Below are 24,993 nucleotides of genomic sequence, written 5' to 3' on the forward strand. Positions count from 1 at the left end.
CACCTGCCCAAGCCAAGCCCAACTCTGCTACAAAAGTGCCGTCTTGACTCACCTCTCCCAAGCCCGACTTTCCCATCACTTTCCTCTGCAAGAGGTTGACAGTGCATAAAGGCTGCAGGCGCTCACCTCCACATCCAGGCTACATCCACCCCTAGCCCATAAAGTCGCACAACCCGACTCTGCCCTCCATTTCCTCTGCAAACATATACATCAGTTTACGACCCTCCAAGATTCGTGCATGCATGCAGCCCTCAGTCACATCCCCCAGTTCTGGGCAAGTGCTGACCTGAGCAACAGGGCCATATCTGCCCCCAGCCCATGCAGGGACAACATCAACCCGCGGCCCTGAGCTCAGTGCATGTGCACAAAGGGCCATGCGTCCTAGACCAGTGCACATCAGGGCCCAAGACCCCAGATCCATGCACCCACATAGCCACATCCTCTCCACTGCTCGGCGCCCACACTCACAGGCACCAGCATAGCATCCCAGCCTGTGTGTCTACTTGTACTGTAACATATCACCACACTGTTGTGCCCCAACCTGTACTCTGCATCCTGCTCCACATCCAGCCTGCAAACACAAGGCTTCAGACTACTGAAAAAAAAGCAACTTCCATAGTAAACCAATCAAGTATTTACATGCCGCAAAGACAGCAGAAATCACCAAGCATATCATGATGCAGACAGATGTAGCTCAGCCTGACATTCAAATTAAAACACCAAAGGAGTGACAGATGTTGTAACAACATATCAAAGATGTCAATGTAATTCTACTAAATAAAATCAATAGGGTGGCTAATGACATAAAGGAGATCAAGATGACACTTGAAAAGCATAAAGAGGAATTTAAAAAAAGTAAGTGAACAGGATAACTGATTTTGAATACTCAAAACAGCAAATGGCAAAAAAGATGGAAAAATCTAAATAAGTTATCAGGGAAATGAAGAACACAACAAAGCACACAAATATAAGAAATATCAGTATCCCAGAAGTAGAAGAATAAAGGGCTAGGAAAATTAACTGAGGAAATAATGGGAGAAAACTTCCCAACCCTTATAAAGGATATAAATATGCAAGTCAAAGAAGCTCAATGAACTCCAAATAGAATAAATAGAAGCAAGACTTCCCCAAGAAACATAGTAATCAGACTGTCAAATGTTAAAGAGAAGCAGAAAATTCTGAAAGTGGCAAGAGAAAAACAATCTACTACATACAAGGGTAACCACGTAAGACTGAGTTCAGACTACTCAACTGGCAGTATGGAAATGAGATAGGCACTGACATGATCTATTTAAGATCCTGAAAGAGAAAGACTTCCAGCCAAGAATTCTACACCCAGTCAAACTGTCCTTTGAAACTGAGGGAGAGATTAAAATTTTCACAGATAGACAAATTCTGAAAGAATCTGTCAACAAGAGACTGGTCCTACAACAAATATTAAAGGGAGTTCTACAAGCTGAAAAAAAAAAAAAAGATAGGAGAGGGATGTCTGGAGGAGGGCAAAGAACTGAGGAGTACCAGTAAGGGTAACTTCAAGGATAAAATCAGGAAGAGGGAAAATAATATATAGATCTGACAAATAAAATCCAAAAGATAAGATGGTAGGTTCAAGAAATGCCTTTCAGTAATAACTTGGAATGTTAATGGACTAAATTTACCAATTAAAAAATACAGATTGGAAGAATGGATTAAGAAATATAATCCAGCTATATGCTGCTTACAAGAGGCTCATCTTAGATACAAGGATATAAATAGACTGAAAGTGAAAAAATGGAAAAAGATGTTTCACACAAGTTTCAACTAAAAGAAAGCAGGAGTAGCTATACTAATATTGGATAAAAAAGACTTTAAATGTAAAGACACCTGTCATGGTCATGTTCATGTGTTAACTTGGCCAAATGTTGGTACCTGTTTGTCTGGTTGGGCAAGTGCTGGTCTGTCTGTTGCGATGAGGACATTTTATAAAATTAAATCATGATCATGTCAGCTACATTCACATTTGATTACATTTGTAATCAGCCAAAGGGGAGTGTCTTCTGCAATGAGTAATGCTTAATCTGATCACTGGAAGCCTTTTAAGGAGAATTCAGAAGAGACAGGCTCTTTCTGTATCGGCTGGTGACCCTCTCCTGTGGAATTCATCCAGATTCTCCATCGGAACAGTCGGCTTCACAGCCTGCCCTGCGGATTTTGGACTCTGCGTTCCCACGATCACGTGAGACACTTTTATAATTTTTATATTTGTGAGTGTTTCCTGTCGAGTCTGTTTCTCTAGAGAACCCTAACTAATACAACATCATAAGAGACAAAGAAGGACACTATATATTAATAAAAGAGACAATTCACCAAGAAGAAATAACAATCATAAATGTTTATGCTCCCAATCAAGGAACTCCAAAGCACATGATAAAGATAGTGGCAAAACTGAAGGGCGTGACAGATGTTTCAACAATAATAGTAGGAGACTTCAATACTCTACTCCCCTCTATAGACAGAAAACCACACTGAAGATCAATAAGGAAATAGAAAAGTTAAACAACTTGATAAACGAATTAGACCTAACAGACATATATAGGTCATTACACCCCGAAACACCAGGATATATATTCTTCTCCAGTACTCATGGAACATTCTCCAGGATGGATCATATTCTGGGATACAAAAACAGGTCTTTATGAATTTTTAAATATTGGAATTATTCAAAGCACTATCTGTGATCACAATGGAATGGAGATGGATATCGATAACCACCAAAGAATGACAACTTTCAAAAATATATGCAGATTAAATAACACTCTAAATAACCAGTGAGTCAAAGAAGAAATTGCTAGAAAAATCAGTAGCTATCTGGAGACAAAAGAAAATAAAAATACAACAAATAAGAACTTATGGGATACAGTAAAAGCTGTGCTGAGAGGGAAATTTATTGCCCTAAATGCTTATAGCAGAAAACAAGAAAGAGCAAAAATCGAGGTCTTAACAGCCTACTCAACCGGAGGAACTTAAGAAAGAACAGCAAACTAACCCCAAAGCAAATGGAAGAAGAGAAGTAACAAAGATTAAAGCAGAGTTAAATAAATGGGAGAACAAAAGAACAATAGAAAGAATCAATAAAACCAACAGTTGGTTATTTGAGAAAATTGATAAAATTGATGGGCCAATAGCAAGACTGACACAGAAGAAAAGAGAGTGGATGCAAATAAAATCAGAAATGAGAAAGGGTGCATTACCACAGATGCTAAAGAAATAAAAGAAATCATAAGAGAATACTACGAACAACTATATGCCAACAAACTAGAAAATTTAGATGAAATGGACAAATTCCTGGAGACACACAAACAAGCTACACTGACTCAGGAAGAAATAGAAGATCTCAAAAAAACAATCACAAGTAAAGAGATTCAGTCAGTCATCAAAAATCTTCCTACAAAGAAAAGCCCAGTACCAGGTGGCTTCACAGGAGAATTTTATCAAACATTCCAAAAAGAACTAACACCAGTCCTGCTCAAAAATTTTCAAAAAATTGAGGAAAAAGGAACACTACCTAACTCATTTTATGAAGCTAATATCATTTTAATGCCAAAACTAGGTAAAAAGATGCTATTAGAAAGGAAAACTACAGGCCAATCTCCCTAATGAATATAGATAGAAAAATTCTCAACAAAATACTAGCAAGTTGAATCCAACAACACATTAAAAGAATTATACACCATGACCAACCAGGGTTTATACCAGAATGAAAGGATGGTTCAACTCAAGAAAATCAATTAATGCAATACAGCACATTAAGAAATTGAAAAGGGAAAAAACATCACGACCATCTCAATTGATGCTGAAAAAAGCATTAGACAAAATTCAAAATCTGTTTCTGAAAAAAAAAAAAACACTTCAAAAGATAGGAATCAAAGGTAACTTCCTCAATATGATAAAGGACATATATGAAAAACTGAAAGCCAGCATCATACTCAATGGAAGAAGACTGAAAGCTTTTCCTAAGATCAGAAACAAGACAAGGATGCCCTCTGTCACCACTATTATTCAACATTGTACCAGATGTTCTAGCTAGAGCAATTTTCAGCTAGAAAAATTTCATTATTTGCAGCTGACATGCTTGGAAAATCCTGAGAAATCTACAACAAGGTTACTTGAGCTAATAAACAAATTCAGCAAGGTGGTGGGATATAAAATTTTTCTATGCAAAAGCAATGACCTAACTGAAGAGTCAGCTAAGGAAAAATATTCCATTCAAAATAGCAACTAAAAGAATCAAGAACTTAGGCATGAACTTAACTAGGGACATAAGGGGCTTGTACATAGAAAACTACATAACATTGCTAAAAGAAATAAAAGAAGATCTAAACAGGTGGAAACACATTCCCTGCTCATGGATAGGAAGGTTAAATACAGTTACGATATCAATTCTACCCAAATTGATCTACAGATTCAACAAGGTACCAATCCAAATTCCAACAACCTACTTTGAAGACTTGGAAAAGCTAGTTACCAAATTCATCTGGAAAGGAAACAGACCCCAAATAGCTAAAAGCATCCTAAAAAAGAAGAACAAAGTGGGAGGATTAATATTTCCTGACTTTAAAACTTATTATCATGCCACAGTGGTCAAAACAGCACAGTACTGGCATAAAGATAGTAGTATTGACCAATTAAATCAAATTGAGAGTGCAGAAATAGACCACCAAATTTATGGTCAATTGATTTTTCACAAGGCTCCCAAATCCACTGAACTGGGACAAAATAGTATTTTCAATAAATGGGCATGGGAGAACTGGAAATCAATAGCCTAAAAAATAAAAGAGGACCCTTACTTTACACCGTGTACAAAAATTAACTCCAAGTGGATCAAACACCTAAATGTAAGAATTAGCACCATAAAGCTTCTAGAAAAAACTGCAGGGAAACATCTTCAAGATCTAGTAATAGGAGGTAGCTTGCACAAGAAAACAAAAGGAAAAAATAGAGGGAACTCTTCAAAATCAAATGCTTCTGCATTTCAAGATTTTGTCAAAAAGGTGAAGAGGTAGCTAACTCAATGGGAGAAAATATTTGGATATCACGCATCAGACAAAGGTTTGATATCCGGTATACACAAATAAATCATACAACTCAACAACAAAAGAACAAACAATTTGGTTATAAAATGGGCTAAAGAGATTAATAGGCATTTTTCTGAAGAGCAAATACAAATGGCTCAAAAGCACATGAAGAGATGCTCATTTTCATTAGTTATAAGGGAAATGCAGATCAAGAATACAATGAAATAGCACCTCTCACACTTGTAAAAATGGCTGCTATTAAACAAATAGGAAACTACAAATGTTGGAGAGGATGTGGGGAAATTGGGATACTTATGCACTCCTGGTAGGAATGTATAATGGCACAGCCACTATGGAAGACAGTTTGGAGGTTCCTTAGGAATCTCAATATCGAGTTGCCCTATGACCCAGCAACAGCACTACTTGGTATATACCCAGAAGAGCTGAAAGCAGTGACACAGACATTTGCACACCAATATTCATAGCAGCATTATTCACAATCGCCAAAAGATGGAAACAAACCAAATGCCCACCAACAGACGAGTGGATCAACAACTGTGGTATATACATACGATGGAATATTATGCAGCAGTAAGATGAAATGACATCCTGAAGCATGTAACAAAATGAATGAGCCTTGAGGACATAATGCTGAGTGAAATATGTCAAACACAAAAGGATAGATACTGTCTGACTTCACTTATGACCACAGTAAAGGTAAAATCAGAGGCTTATAATATAGAATATAGGGGACTTAAAGATACATAGAAGCTAGAGATGGGTGAGCAGTTAGCTAATGAAACTGAACTTAAATATAAGAGAATAGATAGTAGTGAAGGCGGTTCTCTAGTGAGTCTGTAAGTAATATTACCATGTTGAAGGTGAACATGATTGAAAGGGGTTGTATAGACCTATGTGCCCCACTGATTAACACAAGAAATATAAATAAGTTCATGCAAGAACTACTTTAAAGGTATGATTTATGTACAAAGAGGGTTTAAATCCAGGTTCAGGGAGAAAACTGCTATTGTATGCTATAGGCTATGTTTAACAGGAAAACATCAGCACTACCACAGCAATAACAGGGATAAATAATGGGGGGAGGGGCAAGAGTTAAGGGGAGGTTTAGTTTTCCTATTTGGTGAGGGTGTGTTTATTGGTTATCTTTCTCTTGGGAACAATGAAACTATCTAAAATTGACAGTGTTGATGGACTGTGAACTTTGGGTATTTTACATGATGCCGAATGAATGCAGGTAGCTGAGAAGTAGATTGGTGAATGATGGTGTAAACATATGATGGAATATTGTGCTGCTACAAAAAGGAATGAAGTCATGAGGCATGCAACGATGTGAATGAACCTGTGAGACATTTGGTGAGGCAAAATAAGCCAAAAACAAAAGAATGATTATTGCATGGTTTCCCTTAGAAAATCCTTATAAGAAAACAGGGGCCTAAATTGTCTCTTAAAGCAGACACATTTAGTTTGGACTGGTAATTATTATTTCCAGATTATGAGAGGTTGTTTTATGTATCTGTAATTTGGTATTCAGAGATAAAAATGAAGCAGATCAGGTAGGGATTAAGGTAATTCAGAATACAGGGGTAAGGAAAACACTGTCTATACTTTAGAATCGCACCTACTCTTTGAAACCAAAGGAAGAAAGGTCCTGAATTTTGTCCTGAATCTAAATTTTCTGTAGCACATAATCTAATTCAACCTGTCTGGATAGCTCATTTTAACAATTTGAAACACAGGGAGCCCAGAATAAAATGAGAGTCTTTAATCCTGTATAGATTATTGTAATGCCTGGATACATCCTAAAATATATCAAGTAAATAATCAAAAAGTATTGGCAAGGTCCTTAAGGGATGGGAGAAAAAATATTGTACTATTAAACTTTACCATCAGGGAATTTCCTGATACTGTGTCAACCTTTAGGGACACCCAAATCAATAGGCCAAGCCCTTGATCTTGAGGCTTACTCTTGTGAAGCTTGTACAGGGAACAGAGACACTTAGCCTACCTATAGGTATGTCTAAGAGTTACTTCTGAAGGACCGCTTTTGTTGCTCTGATGTGGCCTCACTCTCTCTAAGCCCAACTCGGCAAGAGAAATCATTGCCCTCCCTCCAACAAGGGAAATGACATCCAGGAGCGAAAGTCTCCCTGGCAGCATGGGAGATGACTCCCAGGGATGAATCCAGCCCTCGCACCATGGGAAATGCTTGGTATCAAATCAAATATGACTGTCATATATTTAAGATATTAAATTTTAAACCCATGGTAACCACAAAAGAACTGATAGAAAACATAACCAGATAGAAATAAGACAGGAATCAATAAGGTACAACACAAAAAAAGCAATACATATATAAAAATAGGTATTAAACAAATTGAGGTACAAAAAAGATACGACTTACAAGGACTAAATAGCAAAATGGCAACAGAAAGCCCTGTATTGTCAGTAGTGACTTTATATGTTAATGAATTACAATCTCCAGTCAAAAGGCAGGAATTGGTAGAATGAACAAAAAAGCATGACCAACCATATGCTGCCTGCAAGGCACTCACCTTAAAGTTAAAGATACAAGAAGCTGAGAGTGAAAGGATGGAAAAATATACACTAATATTGGATAAAATAGAATTTAAGTACAAAACAGTTTCAAGAGACAAAAACAGTCATTATATACTAATAAAGGGGACAACTCAACAATATATAACAATTCTAAATGTGTATATGCACCTAACAGCAGGGCCCCCAAAAATGAAGCACAATATGAAGCACATACTATAGACCTGAAGGGAGAAATTGATGGTTGTAACTCAATAGGAGAGTTTAACACAGCACTCTCAATAATGGATAGAACATCTAGTCAGAAGATCAATAAGGAAATATAGGACTTGAATGATCCTATATATATAGAATCCTACATATACAGAGAGAATATATATAGAACACTGCACTCAAGGAAAACAGAATACATATTCTTCTCAAACACAAATGGATCATTCTCCAGGATAGACACATACTAGTCACAAAACTATTTTCAGTAAGTTAATATTGAAATTATGCAATTTATCTTCTCCAACCACAATGAATGTTGGCTTCATAGAAAAGGTAGCCTTCCCCCCTCTTCAATTTTTTTGAAGAGTTTGAGCAGGACTGGTACTAATTCTTTCTCAAATGTTTGGAAGAATTCACATATGAAGCCATCTGGTCCTGGATTTTCATTTTTGGAAGCTTCTTAATGACTAATTCAATTTCTTCACGAGTGATTGGTTTATTGAGGTCGTCTTTTTCTTCTGGAGTTCGTTGTTCATGCCTTTCTAGGAAGTTGTCCATTTCATCTACACTGTCTAGTTCATTAGCATAAAGTTGTTCATAGTATCCTCTCATTACCTTCTTCATTTTTGCGGGGTCAGTGGTTAGTCTCCTCTTTCATTTCTAATTTTACTTATTTGCACCCTCTTCTTCTCTTTGTCAACCTTGCTAAGGGTCCATGATTCTTAGTGATTTTCTCATAGAACCAATTTCTCGTTTTGATGATTTTCTCGATTGTTTTCATGTTCTCAATTTCATTCATTTCTGCTCTAATATTCATTATTTCTATTCTTTACCCTGCTTTCAGGTTAGTTTCCTGTTCTTTCTCTAGTTCTTCCACGTGAACAGTTAAATCCTCAATTTATGTTCCTTCTTTTTTTGATATAGGCATCCAGGGCAATAAATGTCCATCTTAGCACTGCCTTTGTTGCATCCCATAAATTTTGATTTGTTGTGTTTTCATTTTCATTTGCCTTGAGATATTTACTGATTTCTTTTTTAACTTCTTCCTTGACCCATTGGTTAAGAGTGTGTTGTTCAGCCCCCATATATCTGTGAATTTTCTGGCCCTCTGCCTATTATTGATTTCCAACTTCATTCCTTTATGATCTGAGAAAGTGTTTTGTATGATTTCAATCTTTTTAAATTTATTGAGACTTGCTTTGTGACATAGCATATGGTCTATCCTTGAGAAGGACCCATGAGCACTTGAGAAAAAAACATATCCTGCTGTTGTGGGATGTAATGTTCTATAAATGTCTGTTAAGTCTAGCTCTTTTATTGTATTCTTCAAATTCTCTGTTTCTTTATTGATCCTCTGTCTAGATGTTCTGTCCATTGATGAGAGTGGGGAATTGAAGTGTCCAACTATTATGGTAGATGTGTCTATTGGTCTTTTCAGTGTTTTCAGTTTTGCCTCATGTATTTTGGAGCGCTCTGGCTCAGTGCACAAATATTTATGTCTTCTTGTTGAACTGTTCCTTTTATTAATAGTGTCCTTCTTTGCCTCTTTTAATTGTTTTACATCTGAAGTCTAATTTGTTGGATATTAGTACAGCTGCTCCTGCTCTTTTCTAATTGTTGTTTGCATGAAATATCTTTTCCTAACCTTTCACTTTCAACCTATGTTTATCCTTGGATCTAAAATGTGTTTCCTGTAGACAGCGTATAGATGAGTCTTGTTTTGAATCCATTGTGCCAGTCTATGTCTTTGATTGGGGAGTTTAACTCATTAATATTTAGTGTTATTACTTTAAGGACCGTACTTTCTTTTACCATTTTGCCTTTTGGGCTTTACATGTCATATCTAATTTTCCTTTTTACCTTTATTGATAGTCTTCATTTCTACACTCTTCTCCACATCTCTCTCTCCTGTCTTTTCCTATCTGTCTCTAGTGCTCCCTTTACTATTTCTTGCAGAGCCAGTCTCTTGGTCACAACTTCTCTTAGTAATTTGTTGTCTGAAAATGTTTTAAGTTCCCCCTCATTTTTGAAGGACAATTGTCATGGTTAGGGACAGGTGTCAACTTGGCCAAGTTGTGGTACCTGTTCATCTGATTGGGCAAGCGCTAGCCTGTCTGTTACAATGAGGACATTTCATAGGATTAGGTCATGATCACGTCAGCTACATCCACAGCTGATTCCATTTGTAATCAGCCAAAGGGGAGTGTCTTCTGCAATTAGTGATGCTAAATGCAATCATGGGAAGTCTTTAAGGAGGACTCAGAGGAGACAGGTCTCATTCCTGCTTTGGCTGGTGAGCCTCTCCTGTGGAGTTCATCCAGGCCATCCATCGGAGTCATCGGCTTCGCAGTCTGCCCTGTGGATTTTGGACTCTGCGTTCCTATGGTCACGTGAGACACTTTCATAAATTTTATATTTGCAAGTGTTCTCTGTTGATTCTGTTTCTCTAGAGAACCCTAACTAATACAACAATTTTGCTGGATATAGAATTCTTGGTTGGCAGTTTTTCTCTTTTGGTAACTTAAATATATCATCCCACTGTCTTCTAGCCTCCATGGTTTCTGTTGAGAAATCTACACATAATCTTATTGGGCTTTGATTGTATGTGATGGATTGCTTTTCTCTTGCTGCTTTCAAGATTCTCTCTTTCCCCTTGACATCTGCCATTCTGATTCGTAAGTGTCTTGGAGTATGTTTATTTGGATCTATTCTCTTTGTGTTACGCTGCATTCTTGGATATGTAATTTTAAGTCTTTCATAAGAGTTGGGAAATTTTCAGTGATAATTTCCTCCATTAGTTTTTCTCTTCCTTTTCCCTTCTCTTCTTCTTCTGGGACACCCACGACACGTATGTTCACGCACTTCATGTTGTCATTCAATTCCCTGAGTCCCTGCTCATATTTTTCCATTCTTTTCTTTATATTTTCTTTTGCTTGTCAGGATTTCAGATGTTCCGTCCTCCAGTCACTAATCCTATCTTCTGCTTCTTGAAATCTTAACTGTAGGTTTTCATTGTTTATTTCATTTCTTCTACCGTAACTTTCATTCCTATAAGTTCTGTGTTTTATCTCTTCAGATCTTCTATTTCTTCTTTTCGTTCATCCCTTGCCTTCTTTATATCCTCTCTCAATTCACTGATTTGATTTTTGATGAGATTTTTCACATCTGTTTGAACATTCTGAATTAGTTGTTTCAACTCCTGTATCTCACTTGAATTGTTGGTTTGTTACTTTGACTGGGCCATATCTTTAATATATTATTATTGATTATTTTTTTATTATTATTATTATTTGCTGGCGTCTAAGCATTTAATTTCCTTATTAGTTTATTCTGGAGACTGTTTTCACTTTTTTTACCTAGGATTTTCTTGCTGGATGACTTTGTTGACTATCTGTTCTTTGACATTCAGTTCAGCTATTCTAGACCTCTAGCTTAGGTTTTGTGTAACAGATCAGAATTTTTCAGTTCTTGTTTTCTTGTTTCTTGCCCTGCCTTTATGGTGCCTTTTCTTTCCCCTTAGGAGGGCATACTTAGACCCAGTCAGATTTCTCCAGACCAAACTGGCCTGCTCTCAGGAGGAAAGAGTCACCCGCAGCAGTTTTCCCTCAGGGTGAGACCAACAGGTTTAAAGACTTTCCTATGAAGCCTCTAGACTCTGTGTTTTTCCTATCCTGCCCAGTATGTGGTACATGTACAGCTTGGATCCCACCAGCATAAAGTGATACAGTACCTTTCACTTCAGCAGACTCTCCCTGCTGGGGGCATGGTCAAGACAGAGGAGAGGTTGTAGGCTGGCTTTAATGGCTTCAGTTTTCCAGACCCTGGGGTATGAAATCCTTGAGGGAATGATTCCACCTGAGTTGGGCCCACCCCTTTCCTGGGTAAGGCACAGTCTCCAGGGAATTACTTCCTTTCACTTGACCAGCCTTTTTGCCTCTAAGACAAGCTTAATTCTGCCCTTGCCTGGAGCACCTGGAGCCTACCAACCTTTGCAGTTGTACACAAAGAGCAGTCAAGCCACAGAAGCACAGCCACAAAAAAGAAAAGAAAAAGATACTTTTCAGAGAAGGAACCCCTGTTCCTCAGGTTTGCTAATCAAGAGCTTAAGTTGGTATGTTGCTCTATGTATCTCCAGGTAATACATGCCCCCTCTTTTCCTTCAGGGCCTAGACCTTTTCAAGTATTTACTGTCCAATCCAAAAATAAACTCTGTTTTTTTTTTTCCTCCCTGTCAGCCCTGCCCCCTCTATGCTGGGCAAAAACCAGAAACCTCAGGTTTTACTGGAGGTTCATCTGAGCTGGGGATCTATTTTTAGCAGTTGAATTTGTTAATTAATTCCACAACTGGAGTTTGTTTGAGCTCAGCCCCTTTCTGTCAGTGAAGTCTTTTCCTTTCCCCTCTGGGAAGCAACCTGTGGGTGAGGGGCACTGGCCTCCACGTCTTGGGGGCACTTACGGTTCTGGATGGGATTACAGCTGGAACAGGTTGTTCAGACTGGGGTACGCTGTGTGTCCCATCACTTACGTGGCCACAGCAGTTGTTCTGTACTGTTCCTAGCTATTTACTACCTGCTCTGGAGGACAAACTAAATTCCACACCTCAAAAGCCGCAATCTTGGACCGTGTCTGAAATGATTTTTGACAAGGCTGCCATTTCCATCCCACTGGGTCAGAGTATTCTCTTCAAGAAATGGTGTTTGGAAAACAGGGTAGCCATATCCAAAGAATGAAAGAGGACCTCTAACTCACACCTTATACAAAAGTTACCTCTAAATGGATCAATATCTGAACATAAAAGCCAGAACCATAAAACTCCAAGAAGAAAATACAAGGATGCATCTTCCAGATCATGTGCTAGGAGGTGGTTTCTAAGACCTTATCCAAATCATTAGCAGTGAAAGAAAAAGTAGATAAATGGAACGTCCCCAAAACTGAATATTTTGATGCTTTAAAGAACTTTGTCAAGAATGTGAAAAGGCAGCCAACTCAGTGAAACAAAATACTTGAAAATCAACCTGTCCGATAAGAATTTTACATCCAGGATACACAAAGAGATCCTACAACTCGAAAATAAAAAGACAAACAACCCAATTTAAAAATGGGCAAAAGACTTGAAGAGACATTTTTCCAAAGAGGGAATACAAATGGCTAAAAAGCACATAAAAAGATGCTCAACATCACTAGCTATCAGGGAAATGCAAAACCATAATGAGATATCATCTCACACCCAGTAGAATGGCCACCATTAAAAAAAAAAAACTACAAGTGTTGGGAGAGGATTGGAGAAATAGGAATACTTATTCACTCTTGGTGGAAATGTAGAATGGTACAGCCACCATAGAAGGCAGTTTGGCAGTTCCTCAGGATGCTAAATATAGAACTGCCATATGATCTGGCTACTACTTGGTAATATTCATAAAAACTAAATAAAGGACATAAATAGACATTTTTACACCAATGTTCATGGCATCATTATTCACAGTTGACAAACGATGGAAATAACCCAGATGTCCATCAACCAACGAATGAATAAACAAAATGTGGTATAAACACAAAATGGAATATTATTCAGCTGTAAAAAAAATGAAGTTTCTACGCCTCTGACAATATGGATGAACTATGAGGACATTATGTTGAGTGAGATAACTAAGACACAAAAGGACAAATATTCTATGACCTCACTAATATGATCTAAATATAATGAGCAAACTCATGGAGTTAATATCTACACTATAGGTCACAGAAGATAAAATAAGGGGAGAGAATGAGAAGTTAATGCTTAATTTGCACAGAATGTGTAATAATGTTGATTGCAAATAGGTAGAGGTGGTGGTAGCACATATAATGACTTTAAGTAATAGTGATGATATGTGGAGGTGATTGTGGGTGAAAGAGAAAGTTTAGGGTCACATATGTCAATAGAAAGAAAGTTAGAGGATGAAACATAGGACTGTATAACATGGTGAAACCTTTTCTGGATGATGAGTGTGTTCAATAATACAAATAAAAGAATGCTCTCCCATAAATTAGAATGAATATATGATATTATTAGAAGGGGTTGATAACAGGGTGGCATATGGGTTAAAAATACACCTAAAACAAACTATGGACAAAAGTAAATAGTAATATATGACTATTCTCCATCCATTATAAAAACAAAAACCATTATATTAAGTATACGAAACCAAACACAAAGTACTACATACTGTTTCATTTCACTTGAATAAAATGTAAATATAAAAAAATAGAGAGAGATGAAAAAAAGTGTTTGCTGTGACAGAAATACGTTAGTGGTTATGTAGGGACAGAGAAGAATAGAGGGATTGAAATGTGGTTGCTAAGTGGTATGGGGTTTTTCTCTTTGGAGTACTGAAAATGTTCTAAAATGTATTGCAATGCATGTACAACTCTGTGAATATACTAAAAACCATTGATTATATACTTTGGATGGATTCTATGAATGGCTTTTAAAAAAAGAAAACATGTAGAACAATAAATACTGATATGGAAAAATATTTACGAAATACTATTACGTGAATAGAATGGTAAGCACAACAGCAGATGCATTACAAGCCCATTTTTGTGAATATCATATATATGTAAGTGTACAGAGCCCGCTTACATAATGGCTAAACAAAATTCAGGAAGAACATATTTAAGATTACCAACAGTCCTCTCAGGTTGGTTGGACTTCTTGTGATATTCTGAAAATTCAATCTGCATTTTTTGTGTGTTTCTGAAGTTTTCTACATTAGAGGTATGTTATTTTTATAATTAGGGGGAAAGAAATTAAAAATGAAATTAAGTCAACTAGTTACATTAAAGCCCTATTACAATATAGATGATAAATTCTTAGCTAGGTATATTGCTAAACCTCATTGGTACAATCCTCATTTGTTTTTTTATTTTTTAAACGCAAAAATATATGAATGTGAATCAACCTGTATTTTCACCTTCTACTACGTGGTATGAGAATTAAAATATAGTATATGATAAAATGTGAATTATTTGAAAAAGAGAACTTTTATCTTACCATTCAGAACTTATTAATGTAGAACTACAAAGAAAATACTTCTGAAAAATAAAAGGAACATCATATCCTAACCACTAAACTACAAAAATAAAGAACAATTCATAAAAATTAATTTTTTCACAAGTGATTTCCTTCTGTAAACGTCTAAGTCTTTTAGAATAGGCAGAATTACTCTTTACGATACACAGAACTAAAACAATTCATAACTCAGAGTTCAGACTATACTTATGAGAGTGAGTTTAGCTATTTTAACATTTGTATAATATAAAAACAAGGAGAAAAACAGAAATCTCTTTATGCAACAAATTCACTGAAGTTATCCACCTAATTGACCTAACAGGGCTATAAAAATGACTAACCAATGTTGTAAAGCAACCTATAAACATAAAGCCCATTATAGTAATTACAGACAATTAGTAAGAATTAAATTGTTCTAACACTTAAGTGTTCTATAAATATTTCATACTACAAGTCTGTCTAGAAATTTAGATTCAGAAAAAGGAGAAAATGTAATGACTACCTGTGTAATGCCCACAAGAGACCTCTTCCTTAAAAAATTTTTATTTTATGCATCCACAGAGAATTGGAATAAGACACGAATAAAAAATAGTTTTGCCGTAGTGTGGAATATGTATGATTTCCCTCCCAAAATGTTGTTTGCTTTCATCGTTTAAAATATTTAAAGCAACTGAACAGTCTATTTGATAAAGCATCAAAAGCGAAAATGTGGAGGGGGGAAGGGGAATATTAAATATGCGCTTTGAGAAAAGCATGATATAGGAGGAAACAATTGCTTTTTTTGCTGGTTTTTGTTTTAACAGTTATGTGGTGCTGTTTAAATTCTGTAACATATATACCACCTAAAACTTCCCATTTTAACCACAATTTACTTTTAACATTAACTCTGTCTGACACATTAGATGGTAGATAACAGTTAACTGGCAAACTTAAATTTTCTTAAATTTAACATTTCTAATAATCCTGAAATCTGAGAGGCTGTATTACCAATACATGAAATGGCTCTTTCCAATGGGAAAGTTAAAATAAAAACAAAAACAAAGACCCTAAAACAACTGTCAGCATCACAGATGCCAGCTTAAGATATAATTTAACTCCTAATATTAAGAGCAAAGATTTGAGGATTCTAAGTTTGTCCTATCCTTTCTCTTTTTTAAACATTTTTGATTGTCAAATATAATATACACAAAGAAAAAATTAATTTTGAAGTACACTGTAACAAGTAGTTTTAGAACAGATTTCCGAATTGGGAGTCCCTAATGTCTGAAATAATATCAGGGATATCCCAGGTGGGAAACTTTAAGTTAGTCCCACATTTTCTCTCTAGTCCCTCAAAGGAGTTTGCCAATACTTTTTGTCTGCCTAACATGCTCTGGGATGTATCCAGGTATTACAATAAGCTACAAAGAATTCCAAGCCCTCATTCCCACTCTAAGCTCTATGTGCTTGGGTTGTTTAAACATATGGAGATAAACTGAGCTAGATTATGTGCTAGAGAAAATTAAGTTTTTAGACAAAACAAACCTCTCTGGTTTTGGTCTCATTCAGTAGGTGAAGTTCTAAAATACAGTCTCATCCTTTACCCTGTGTTCTGATTTACCTTAGTTCCAACCAGACTGGCTTCGTTCTTATCTCCAATTGAAGTCTGATCTCTTTTTTTACAGTTTAACATACGTTGCATCTTAAGCAATTAAAAGGTTAAGATATTACTCTCCCTCTCTCCCTTACCCATGAAAAAAAATAGTCTAGAAAATGGAAATAGTCTGTCCTTAGGAACCTTATGTATAACTTTCTTCTACAGTCTAGCATTTCCTATGACTTTTTATTCTGTGTATGCTCTTTTAACTCTACTAAATTCAAACCCATGGATGGCAGGGTCAATTCTATTGCATCTTTCTCTGTGTCTCATATAGTCTGGCGGAGAATCTTGACTAATACTTTGTACTTTCTGCAGACTTTATCATCTAAAGAAAATAAAGGTTTGGTAATTTTTTATAGCGTGGTTTAAAAAAGCAGAAAACAGGGTGGGCCACAGTGGCTCAGGAGGCAGAGTTCTCGCCTGCCATACCAGAGATCTGGGTTCAATTCCTGGTGCCTGCCCATGTAAAAAAAAAAAAGGCAGAAAACCTCTAGAAGCTATTAGACAGGTGGTGGTCTTGCTGCCTGGGGAGCAGACCAAGCAGCAGAAAAGACATATTCCTCTGCTGTCTATTATGTTCAAGCCAGACCAAAGGGTCTCATTTTTTTACCCTTCTATTTAAGTCAAACAGTATCTGCTAGACAGAATCTGCCTAAGTTTACTTCAGAGAATCTCTAGAGGTTGTTTTAATCTAGAGGGCTTTCCTAGTGGTCTAAAAGTATAGGAGAATAAAATAAAAGTATAATCCATGAGTCACTACTCAAATCAGCACTCTAAGAAATCACTAGAACTTGGACTCTAAACAGTCCTATAAAAGTCATGAAATCCAAGTATTTATGCTGAATTTCATCTGTATCAGATATTGAAAGCTCATATCAGTATGACCTCATTATAAGCTTTGTAAAGGCCTCCAAACTGACTAGACCCTCACAAGTGAAATGTTAAATTTTTGGATATACTTCCTGGCCCTATATGTCATAATAGAGCTCACAGTAGAGGCAAAATGGCAGAGCAATCAATCAAGACAATTCAGGCGTCAAATTAAACAGGGTATGTCTGTAAAGGTACTAAAAAAGATCTGGAGGGAAACCAAAGGGTTAATAGTGGTTATTTGTGGGGAGAGATGCAAAATACAAGTAGAATAGTGTGAAGGAAATTTTCACTAATTATAGATGTTGTATTGCTTTTACTTTTTATGAGCATGAATTAACTTCCTTAGTTTTTAAAAAATTTAATATTTTAAAATGTGATTCCAGTTTTTAAAAAGATTGACTAACCCACATAGAGCATAAATGAAAAACAAATGCCATTTTCCAGAAGTTTGGCCACTAGAGACTTACAGATGAAACAGAAATAATTATTCTCTTAATAATACAATTTTCCTATTCTACAAAATAAAAGAGGAACATTGGTAATATTACTAAAAATAACCACAGGTACCATCACCCACTATATTGATTATACAGTATTAGCCACCAGAGGGAGTTTGAATATCTCTTCTCAAAATTGTAACCACTCTAACAAACCCATTATAGACTTATCTTCACTATAAAGGTTAGGCTGGCAGAGCTAAAAAAAAAAAAAAAAAAAGTTAACAGTATGTTTACAGAAATCCTTAGGTCATAAAAATTTTTAGTTTCATTTTATTTCTTCATAAGAAGTAACCATATGTACCCATATATATTTACATTTCACTGTGGTTCATATCTGATTTCCTTAGAGAAAGAAAAAAGTTCTCCAATCTGAAAAATAAACTATCTGGACAATAAGGATTTTTATCATTTTAATGGAATGTCCATATACTTCAATTATTTGACCTCATAGTTTTGGGGTTCAAAAAAAAAAGCAAAATTATATACAATTGTGACTCCTGAAAAAGGGGGCAGGAGGACACAAACTCTACTGAAAACAGCATAATCTACTCATAATACCAACTGTAAACAGTATCTTTATATATTTTAGTATAGCTAAGTATCTTTAAAAGTTAAATTTGTCTGTGACCCCAGCATCTTAAAAACTGAAGTACAAACCCTAACTCATCCTAAACTCTTTAATTTTAGTTCAATTTTACAAAAAATATTAAGAGAAATCACACTGAAAATAGCCAAAACTACCATAAATTCAGGAAGAAAAACAGAGAGACAAAACCACATAAATTATTTTGGAGAAACTCTGCAAGTGAAATCATTGCCTTCCCCCCTACATGCGACACAACATCAAGGGGTGAAAGTCTCCCTGGCGACATGGGAGATAACTCCCAGGGATGAATCCAGACCTGGCACATGGGACCAATAATTTCATTCTGACCAAAAGGGGGAAAAGAAGTATAATTGATAAATTATACTATCAGTGGCAGACAGATTTCAAATAACAGTTGAGAGGCTACTCTGAGGTTGCTCTTATGCAAGCTTTAGTTAGACATTGCTACCTATCCTAACTTGCCAACGCCCAACCAAAACCATTCTAGCCAATCCTAAAGAACGCACAGGACAATAATAAGATTCCACAAGGGTTCCGTGCACTAGAGTAACTTTCCAGAAACCTACAACCTCCAGATGGCTCCCTGGTCCAGATAAGTCATGAAACCTAGCCATCCTCTCTAGAACATCAGATAGTCTATCTCCCTACCCCATATTAGTGGCAGCCCCTTCCAATATGAAAAATTTAGAATTGCCATAGCCCAAACACCCCTAAAGAGAGGAATGGAAAGATCAAAGGTGATGGTGGAGGTGTACAGAGAAGATAGGATTTAACAAATGAATATGAATGCTGAATCATTAAACTGATACCTCTTTTAGTCTTCAGTTTTTTAGAGCAGCTAGAAGTAAAAACTTAAAATTGTGAGATTGTAACCCATGTCAAACTCTGAAATACATTCTACAACTAATTGTGGTGCAGTGCTTTGAAATTTATAGCTTTTTTGTATATATGTTTTTTCACAAAAAAGGGAAAAAACTAAAAAAAATATTTTGAAGATGAGGCTTTTGTTTAACGCAGTCCTGAATCCATAATATATTCACAAAAATTTAAATATATAAAGACATACAGAGTATTGTCATTTCCCACCTTTCCCTCCTCGGGTTACTACTTCTCTCAACTTGATTAGCTTTCCAGTATCTTCAGTTTCTTTATGCAGAGAAGAGCAAACACAAGTTTATATTCTTATCATCCCTTTACCCACCCACCTTTCTAACATGAAAAGCAGTACACTGTTCTCACTGTTCTACATCTTCCTTTTAGAACTTAACATATTTTGGAGATCTTTCCATGTCAGTACACTGAAAACTTCCTCATTCTTTTTTTTATAGTCAATCACGACTAGTTCTACCACAACTTTCAGCCTATGTTGTGGCTGACCTTTAATAAAATTTGTTCAGTCAACTACTTAACACTTGAATTTGTTCCTTCACCCAACAAGATTTTAAATTAAATCAGATGTGAGGTGTCACAAAGCATGTTTGAGAGCAAAGAGCTCTCTATCTAAATTATATTCTTTTTGTAACGTTTATTTTCAAACAAGCAAAGGGAAAATATTCCACAATTTTCTCCTGTAATCAGTTAAAACAAACCTACAAATTAGAATACAATCGTCAAGAGAAATTACCTTTAAATTGATTTGGGGAATTAGCGTAATACTCCTATGAACAATAACCGTAAATTTCTTTACTTCTTGTGCTCTTCTTTCACTGTAAAAGAAAACATTGATTTAAAAAAGCTAGAATACCTTAGGGTCAAGCAAGGCATTCCTGATAGCCAGAAACCACAACTTGATTTGATCTTTCATCTGCCAGGTCTGAGGGCGAGGCTTTTTATCTTTTGAGATTCTACTCACAATTAACAAGCGTATGACTTCTACATCAAACGAAAAACCCTCTTTCAAGAATATAAACTCGGCGGCACTAGATGTTGGAAATTACACACCGGGTGCTAGACTGCCAGAACCATCTACAGAGAAAGAACCCAGCTTCGCAGATCTGGAAAGCGATCTAGAAAAGCCAACCGCAGCAGTAATAGCCAGCCAGGAGGCGCGAGTCGAGGCGCGGAGAAAACCCGGTGCCGCGCAGTGAGCCCTGAAATCAGCCCGGTCGCTGGAGTCTGACTTGAGTGCGCGTTCTCCAAGGATCGAGTGCCGGAACCACGACCACTAACAGAACCAGCCCAACGGAGGCGGCGGCTGCCGCTCGGACTGCGGACCGCGGCGCGCTGAACCGGAGCGGGGAGGGCGGGGGTTCCCCGGAGGAGCTGGCCACCCCGGCGCCCCATTGGGCGCCGCTCCAAACGTGCCCGAGTTGTGACAGGAATAAAGTGGGTCACAAGGCCTAGCGGGTGCCCGGTGAGAGCCTCTCGGCACCAGGTCTCCGGCTTTCCAGGCCACCCTGCAGCTGGAATCTGCCGCAGCCACGGACGCCCTCGGGCCACCCGGCCCCGCCTAGCACCCCAATCCCGCCCCTGCCCCGCAGGTAACCCCAGCAGCCCAGGAGGGCCCCTAGCAAGGGTGGGCCTCCGCCCCAACTCCCGAAAACAGACACATAAAGGCAATAGGCAAACTTGAGCTTCAGCTCTCGCCTTCCCCTCCCGTGGCCGCCGCCACCCCGGCCCCACAAACGCCGTTCCCCGCTCCCTCCCCTTCTCCGCGCCCTCACCGTGTGGCTTGCGGCGGCTCCGGCTTCTTTCCTCCCCCACCCTGGAGTCTGGCTGCAGTGACTCGGAACCACTAAACCAGCAGTGTCCATAAGACCCTGCGGCTCACAGCCAGCGCCACCAATACCTGGGGCTGAGTGGAGTTCGCCCACCTACTCCCCCGAAAATTCACCGCTACAGCAGCCTGCTCCCGCTCCTCCTCCCCCTCCCTTCCCTTCCCCTCCTCCACCGGCACCCAGAGTACGCATGCGCCGCAGCGGGTAAACCTACCTGCGGACTTGAGGCCGGAGGCCCACCCGGTGGGGCTCTACTCACCGGGAGTGCGCACGCGTTGGCTGCCAGATTTCGCTAGGGCTCTCCGGGGTTTCCTTTTTTAAAACCGGTAGCCGCAAGCCGAGTCTGTGATTGCGCTCCCTTCCGGCGCATGCGTACTCAGTGACCCCCGCGGGCTCCGACAGCTGGCTCGAGATCCCTGATGGCCCCTCCCCTCACCCTTTCCCGGGCGAGTCTCGGTGCGCATGCGATTTGCGCAGTTAGGCAGCGCGAAGCTGTGCGAGGGGATCCCAGGCGTTTGAGGAGACTCCTGCTCCCTCGAGCTACGCGCGTTTGCGCTGTCGATGGCACAACAACGTTGCCCTATCCGGCTCACGCCTCCGCATACCGAGCTAGAGGGCGCCGGTTACTGGAAAGCCGGGGATGAGTGGCCTGTTCGGGTGAAGGGTGCGGCGGGTCCGGGGAGCGTTAGCGTTAAGGTCAGGGCGGCTTTGGCTTTCACCCTGGATACCCGGAGCGCAAAGGAGGAAGAACTTCCTGTCGGATTAGGGATCTGGAGACCAGAAAAGCATTCTGTACTCGACAAGCAAAACATTTTGCCTTCGCCAGGGAAGATTTTTTGGGTTTTGGCCGACTTTTAACGCCACCCTGAAACGGTTTCGGGGTTGGGGGGACGATGACTGGACCGTTATCTTCTCCCCATCTCTTGGAGGAGCGCGACTTTGGCCGCTTTTTAGGTTGCGTGGGCCTGAGGAGAGTGGATATGCGCCCTCGACTGGAGATGGGAGGCAAAAGGAAGTCGGGCTGTGTTTGGAGCTTTCCCCTGCCTGTTATGAAAGGCCAAGTGACAATGGAAGATGGGGGACGAACTAGGACCCTAATTTGCACGGGTTCTCTCGTTAGAACTTTCTGCTTAATTTAGGGTGAATGTTATTTTCGTGGATGGATCAGACACAGTCCACTTGCGAATGTGCTTCTAAATAATTGGAAAAGAGGTCTTGACAGCCGTGAATCCTAGGAATTTCCATGTTTAAATAAATGTCCTTTGGGTTTGAAATAGAAGCCATCTTTGAAAAAATAAACTTTTACTGTTTTGGTCATAACATCCTCTCTTCAAGCTGACATTCACCTCGGTAAACATTTTAAACTCCTACTGTCTGCTCAGAAAAAAAAAAAGAACATCAAAATTGGAGAATTTATGCACATCACTGATTCCTTCTCTTGAGAATTTTTCTGTCCGGAGTACAAGCGAAATTTGTTCATTTAATCCATCAAATAGCAGAAGGGATTTTGATAGACATTTTTGCCAGGTTAGCATTCGTTCCCTATTCTGATCATTTCCGTTGGAAAACTATCATTTTCCCACTCTCAGTCCTTATGATCTGGGCAGGGCTCCAGGTACGAAGCATATTTGAGTTAATCCTCTGGTTTATGCTGGCATTATCAAGAGTACTTGATAATGTACTCTTTCAGTGGATTTAAATCTGGGAGGATGGAGGCCGGGAGCTACTTGGCAACCATCTTGCCACCCACTAATTTTGAGGAAAAAAAGGAAACATGAAAATAAACAAAGTAGAACATCTGGCCTGGAAACATGTTGGATCGTTTGAACCTAATATGGGTTATATACCTCTGGAAATTTCCATTAAATCACCCAAGAAATTATTTTCATGTTATTACTTAAACCAGGGGAAGCTAAGTTTCCTGTCACTTGCAACCAAGAGTCCTGATGATGGGAATAAAAAGAAGCAAAGGTAATATTACATGCAAGGTTGATTACAGCTTATTAGGAGGGATTAAATGCTTCTCTTAGGATGTGGAAGTTTGGATTTTATTCTAGGGACAGTGATCCCTCCTGATATTTTACGTCATCTAGAACTCATATTTTCAAAAATACTCTGCCCTTCTTAATGGATCCATTGTCCTCTTGATCACCAGGATCAACCCATGTTCATCTTTGCCTCTTTTGTCTCCCACTATCTATTTTTAATAATTTGCTAGATCTTGTAGTTAATCCCCCATTTCTCTGGTGAGTTGTCTGCCACTGCTTGAACATTTCCTGCGGTTCACTTCACAATATTTTTCTACTCATATTCTCTTCAAGAAATGTCTATCAGATTTCTAATGATTTTTCCAGATTCCACATTTGTATTTTTTTAAATCCTGCTTCATAGTTTCATAAATACTAAAATTTTGTCCCCCAGACTAAAAGCTCTCCTTAAACACAATTTATGTAATTCAGATAGTCTGTTCATTTTTTCTTGTATGCCTTGCTGTCACTTAAACCAAACATTTCCAACTTCCTTCCCAAATACCTCCCAGTTGATATCTTGATGGAGGCAAATATAGGATTGTGATAAAGAGTACAGAATCAGAAACTAAACTGCCTACATTTAAATCCCAGTCCTACCATTCAATTATGAAACTAAGCAAGATAATTCTCTCCAGTTTTCTCACCGTAAAATAGGGATAATAATCTTATAGGGGAAATTGAGAAGATTAAGAGAGTCAATAAATGTTTTATATACGCACAAGCTACATATACGTAATAAATGAATACTGCCTGGTACATTAGAAATCACATATATAGCTTGGCAGTTAATGTTCCTATTTATGTATTCACAACTCTCAAATTCTTCCCCATGTCCCATCAGGCTCAAAATCCTGTCTGTATTAGGAACACCTAAATCAATAGGCTTGATTTTGAGGCTTACTTTTGTGAAGCTTATGTAGATAGCGGAGAAGCTTGGACTACCTATAGGTATGCCTAAGAGTTACTTCTGGAGGACCTCTTTTGTTGCTCAGATGTGGCCTCACTCTGTCTAAGCCCAACTCTGTAAGTGAAATCATTGCCCTTCCCCCTACGTGGGACATGATGTGCAGGGGTGAACGTCATCCTGGCAACACGGGAGATGATTCTAAGGGATGAGTCTGGCCCTAGCACCATGGGATCAACAATTCTATCCTGACCAAAAGGGGAAAAGAAGTGTAACTAATGAAGTATCAGAGGCTGAGAGAGTTCATATAAAGTCAAGAGGCTACTCTTGAGGTGACTCTTACACAAGCTGCAGTTAGACATTGCTACCTATCATAACTTGCCAAACCCCAAGCAAAACCATTCCAGCCAATCCAAAAGAATATCTAGGGCAATGTATAAGATTCTACAAAGATTCCATGTACTAGAGTAACTTTCCAGAAACCTACAACCTCCGGATGGGTCCCTGAACCAGATAAGTCCTGAAACCTTGAGGGCCTAGCCTCCACAAAACATTAGCTAGTTACCTCTCCCTACTCCATATTATTGTCAGCCCCTTCCAACATGAAGAGTTGAATGGCTATAGCCCAAATACCCCTAAAGAGTGGGATAGAAAGATCAATTTGATGGTGGAATTATACAGAGAAGATAGGGTGTAACAAATGAATATGACTGCTGAATCATTAAACTGATATTTCTTTTAGTTTCCAGTATCTTAGAGCAGTTAGAAGTAAAAACTTGTAGAATTCTAACCCATACCAAACTCTGAAGTCTGTTCTTCAACTGATTGTTG

The 24,993-nt window shown here is 38.4% G+C and overlaps 1 protein-coding gene across 11 annotated transcripts in view; it reads right to left on the reverse strand.

The window, feature by feature from the left end:
- Positions 1-21,638, reverse strand: part of CLOCK (clock circadian regulator) — a 203,183-nt gene extending 181,545 nt beyond the window's left edge. For 5 of the 11 annotated variants that reach the window (XM_077136902.1, XM_077136903.1, XM_077136911.1 and 2 more), the window contains exons 1-2: positions 21,443-21,637; positions 20,136-20,217 (exon numbers count right to left, since the gene is read on the reverse strand). The gene's annotated coding sequence lies outside the window, so the exon portion shown is untranslated. Of the gene's footprint in view, positions 1-20,135; positions 20,218-20,452; positions 20,652-21,174; positions 21,396-21,442 lie in introns of those variants that run through there. The other 6 variants (XM_077136908.1, XM_077136905.1, XM_077136907.1 and 3 more) reach the window with 4 other exon arrangements.
- Positions 21,639-24,993: the final 3,355 nt, after the last annotated feature.

The sequence above is a fragment of the Tamandua tetradactyla genome, chromosome 19 (assembly GCF_023851605.1).
Source record: "Tamandua tetradactyla isolate mTamTet1 chromosome 19, mTamTet1.pri, whole genome shotgun sequence".
Taxonomy (NCBI): domain Eukaryota; kingdom Metazoa; phylum Chordata; class Mammalia; order Pilosa; family Myrmecophagidae; genus Tamandua; species Tamandua tetradactyla.